The following is a 5,644-nucleotide window of genomic DNA, read 5'->3' as shown; positions in this document are numbered from 1 at the left end:
CAAAGTAGTTACTCCAAGTAAGAAGCAACTAGGAGTTATACAACGGGCAGGATTTCATGTCCATCAGTTAATGAATCAAAAGGCATACCAATTTAGTGAGGTACACAGGGAAAAGATATGACAGGATAGTGAGGTTTAATTCACGCTGCAGATTGTTTACAGTGACTTTTAGATTTTCACTTTCCACACTGAACTTTGGTACTGTCCTTTGAAATTTGCATTCAGATAAATTTGGAAAACATTTATTGAAAACAGTGCAACTCATTATGCAAATTGCTATAAATCTTTAAATTACCAGCCTATGGAGAGACAAAATTGAAAATTTAAAGCAAGTTTCACTAACCAAATGTTATAGACTCTCCTGGTTTGACAAGTTAAACAGCTATAGAAAACAAAAACAATATATCTTGCTGGATCCCTTTTAAAATTTATTTCACATAGTTAATGAACATTGCTATTCAAATATAAGGCTATTTTCCCTCAGGAAATATATAATTAAATGTAATCTCTTTTGCATTACATGTAGTTATATTTTTTAAAATGTTTTATTTTGCCCTGTATACTTGGCTTTTGATTAAAATTAATCAGGCTTATATGCAAACACAGAGACTGGACTCGTGTCTCTTTCTGTATTGATCATGCTTTAAAAGAGAAACAGAGATTTCAATAATAATATATTTTAATTAACTTTCTTTCTTTGAACACCTTCTACTTCTAAAACATTAACTCTTAACATTTTAAAAACAATTATTATTTATTGAAGACATTTACAATTAATTACTTCAACTTCTCTATCATTCATTTTGAGATTCAGTGTTAGGAGCATTTTTTGCCTGCTTTGGCAGAAACTGGAGTATTAATGCATTATCTAGAACTTAAAGGTGGTGGAGATTTTCACTATGAATCCTACTTTTAGTAATTATAAAGTGATTATTTTGAATTTTTCCATGGAAATACAGCTTAAAATTTCTTGTGAGGTCAATTACAACACTCTCGAAAATTCACCACATGTAAAAACTGAAAGACATCATTAGATAATTTCACACTCTTGTAAGATGCTATTTTTTCAAATTGAAACAGAATCTGGATTTAATTAGATAAGTGTATGTCTTGAATTTCCATGGCAGGAGATTCATTTAAATAAATTAGGAGAGACTGGAAATATATTTGCTAGGAATGTACATTGTGTATCATTTAAATGTAAAGAATGTGAAGAAGTAGAGATGCTATTTAAAAATAAAAAATAAGAATGGCTTTATTCTTTAAAAAAAATCAATTACAATTGTGTCTTAATATATGTTTTTGTTGTAATATATGACTTCTTTATTTTGCAGTTAATGACACTAAAAGAAATCTATATTTTAAAATAATGCCAATGCAAAATAATCTACTTTTTTTCTTTGTAAAAATGATATATAGTTTATCTTGATGATGTTTTCTTACTCATTCATTTTTATTGATTGAATGTCCCTTATGGCGATGGAGATTCACCACAAATTTAGTCCTCGCCCTCAAAGAAGTCATAGTCTAGTAAAAGGACACACAGCGTCTTTCATTTGACTGTTTCTTGAGTTTTCTCCTACCATAGATTTGGTTGGTTATTTCCTTCTTATCAAAAACTCATCAGTGTTTTGCTGGATGCTCATGTTTTATTATACTGTTTATTTTCATTTTGCAGTAGTTAAGAAAAGTTTTATCCTATCATTTTTATTCTTTTAATTACTACCCAAATTCTTTCATGGAAAATCAGCCCTCTAAGGTGGAGAAGGCAATGGCAACCCACTCCAGAACTCTTGCCTGGAAAATCCCATGGGTGGAGGAGCCTGGTAGGCTCCAGCAAAACACGAGCATCCAGCAAAACACTGATGACTTTTTGATAAGAAAGAAGCAACCAACCAAATCTATGGTAGGAGAAAACTCGAGAAACAAACAGTCAAATGAAAGACACTATGTGTCCTTTTACTGGACTATGACGTCTTTGAGGGTGAGTTTCTGTGTTTACTAGGTGTAACTGTTATTCTTGCAGCTACTTTCAACTATGACTATTCTTTCATTTTCTTACCCATTCTCTCAGTTGTAATCCATTCCTTTATAGTCAGTCACCTATTACCTTCTTCATCAAAAGGGGCATTACTGTTTAAGGATCTGTATGTTTTTTCTTTAATTGTCCTGCAGATTGATGGTACTGCTGTGAGTGCCAGCAGCAGTCTCTGAACATCTTTATTTCCCTCATTATCTTTTACTTATTAATTAACTCAGATATTAGGGGTAGTTTTTTCTTTGATTTTTTTCTATAATGTTGCTAGAAATGTCTTTGTCTATGATTTCCCATTTGCCTTTTTATTATTATACCAATTTTTCATAAACATGGTGATATGGACTGAACTGTGCCCCACTGTCCCCAAATTCATATAAAGCCCCAGGGTCCACCATGACTATTTGGAAATAGGGCCTTATAGGAAGGTCATTAAGGTAAATGAAGTTATAAAGGTGAGATCCTAACTTGATGGGATCATTGCCCTTACAAGAAGAGACACAAGAAAGCTAGCTCTCTCTCTCCCTTTCTCTTTTCCCACCAGTAAGGCACAGTAAAGGGCTTCCCTGGTGACTCAGATGGTAAAGAATCTGCCTGCAATGCAGGAGACCTGGGTTCGATCCCTAAGTTCAGAAAATCACCTGGAGAAGGAAATGGCAACCCACTCCAGTATTCTTGCCTGGAGAATTCCATGGACAGAGGAGCCTGGTGGGCTACCGTCCATAGGGTCACGAAGGGTCAGACATGACTGAGTGACTAAGCACTGCACAAGACAAGCAAGAAGGCCCCTCCCTACAAGGAAGAAAGTGAGCTTTCACTAGAAATTAAATCTTATTGGATCTTGATCTTGAGTTAACTCTCCAGCATGGTGAGAAAATAAATTTCTGTTGTAAAAGCCATGCAAACTGTGGCATTTTGTATGGCAGGGTAGCAGATTAAGACAGTTTGTAAGTTTGATGCGTTTTAATTTATCAATATATTATTTTCTACTATGTATGTTATGACTATTCAGGTATAAATCAAAAGATTAAAAAAATGGAATATGTGTATTACTAAACAGTTAATATATTGCTACCCTAATGTGATAAAAATTTATATTCTTGATGTACTATGTTAGTAGTACTAGGGTAGGATTTTCCCATACATGCACTAGAGAGTTGGTAGTGAGTTAAACTTTTTAGTCAACTGACTAAACTATTCTGTTATTTCCATATCATTTAATGTTGTTACTTTATCATCTGTTTAAATACATGAAGGTTCAAGTCCATTTCTATTAACTGCAGTCAACCTAGCCCAGTGCTGTCCCATAAACGTACATCCCAAGCCACATATGAAATTTTAAATTTTGTACCAGTCATATTTGTAAAAGTGACAGGAAATATGAAAATTTGTTAATTATATTTATTTTATGTAATATTGCATTTTTATTTCAATACATTTAATATAAGCAATAAAAATGTTAATAATGTATTTTATGTTGTTTCACATTGAAATCTGGAGTATATTTTATGCTTACTATATATATAGTTGTGTGTGTGTGTATGTGTGTGTGTGTGCATGCATAAATATTCAGACTAGCCATATGTTAACTTCTCAGTAGCAAAAAGGCATCCACAGTTCAACAGTTTATTTTAAACAGGAATATTAGAATCACTTCATTCAGTTGTAGAGATATTTTTAAATGAAACTGTATTAGGGTTATAGATGAATTTTTAAGGGATTTGTAAGTTTATACAATTTATTAACATAGAATTGCTTGATTAACTGTAGATCTGGATTAGACACATGAACATACAAACAATGCCCCATCTCTAAAATGCTAGAGACATTAAGCTTAATGTTTTTGTACCATTTTTTAACTTGAAAGGTCCTCTATGTAGATAGATAAATGGAATAGACAGCTCAATAGCATATTATTAGACAGACCCATATCCTTAGAGGGCTGCTGCTGCTGCTGCTAAGTCGCTTCAGTGGTGTCCGACTCTGTGCGACCCCAGAGACGGCAGCCTGCCAGGTTCCCCCATCCCTGGGATTCTCCAGGCAAGAGTACTGGACACTGGAGTGGGTTGCCATTTCCTTCTCCAATGCATGAAAGTGAAAAGTGAACGTGAAGTCGCTCAGTAAGTGTCCGATTCTTTGTGACCCCACGGACTGCAGCCCACCAGACTCCTTCACCCATGGGATTTTCCAGGCAAGAGTACTGGAGTGGGTTGCCATTGCCTTCTCTGCCTTAGAGGGGTGATTTTCCACAAAAGAATTTGGGTAGTAATTAAAAGAATAAAAATTATAGGATAAAACTTTTCTTAACTACTGCAAAATGAAAATAAACATTATAATAAAACACGAGCACCCAGCAAAACACTGTACAAGAGGTTACTCAAAGATTAATGCAGAATCACTTCATTTGCATCTAAACATACTAGTATTTTCAGTACTAATGCTCTCACAAACCTGAGTACAGAAATGTAACCCTGTAAACAATTTGAGTTTCATGTTTAACCATGTTTAAATACTGTCCCATCAAAGTTAAATAAGATAAATACAACTATAACTTAAACAAGGGCATAAATTTATGTTGAGAAGGCTACTACTATTCATAACCTGGAATGGGTAAAGATTGTGACATAAATTAAATGTTGGAAGTCAGAACCACTACCCTAGTCTTGGCAGTACATGCTACCCTGTCATGAGTTTAAGACTGTTTCTAAGCCAGTGTCAACAGATAGATTTGATTCTCCAAACAGGATTTTAAATAGAAATTTCAAAATGCTTGGTTAGTGCTCTTAGGAGGAACAATATCTATTTTACTACAAAAATTGAATTGAAAAATGAAGCCAAAGTATAAGACATTTTGGTGCACATTTCATTATTAAATTATTTTTATTTTTTCCATTAGATCTGTAGAAATTTTCAATTTTATGTCTTTATTTTCCCTTTGTGGACTAAGACTTTGATCACTGCTGTTTGCTGCTATAGGAACATTTTTCATTTGATCTATGCTTTCATCAATCTTAACAATTGATTTTTGCACAGCCAATTGGATAGATCATGCAGTTAATAAAATTTAGTCTGGGCAATAGACAAAAGAGAAACAGCAACATTTTCTCTTCCAATATTATATTTTTACTGGAGACAGAAATATAACAGTCCTTCTGCCTCCTACTTATTCTCTTAGAAATATGTCATAGTGAGTGATATTTTACTTTTGTCCTCTAAAACTTCCAATCCATATTAACAGTGGCTTAGTCCTTAGCTGAGCTCTATTTACATTTCAACTATATTTAAAAGTAGGTTATTACTCATTATTCAAAGTTTGTTTATTCATATACTTGGTCATTTTAAAAATACCACCAATCATTTTGTGCCCCAGTGCCTAAGACAATGTCATGCCCATAGCAATTGTTAAATATGTATTTTCTAAATGAGTGAATAAGTAAATCATCAACCAGTCAATTCAAGAGGCCTTGTTAAAAAATTATACAGTATTTTGATGAGTATATGGTCTAACATAGAGCCAATTTTAGATCTCTCATTATGGGAAGGATGCGATTTCTTCCATCTAATCTTATCAAGCTGCTTCTGTGCTGAATTAGTATCTGTACTGTTGAT

The sequence above is a fragment of the Bison bison genome, unplaced genomic scaffold (assembly GCF_000754665.1).
Source record: "Bison bison bison isolate TAMUID 2011002044 unplaced genomic scaffold, Bison_UMD1.0 scf7180017864130, whole genome shotgun sequence".
NCBI lineage: Eukaryota > Metazoa > Chordata > Mammalia > Artiodactyla > Bovidae > Bison > Bison bison.
Note: the sequence above shows the minus strand (reverse complement) of the source record.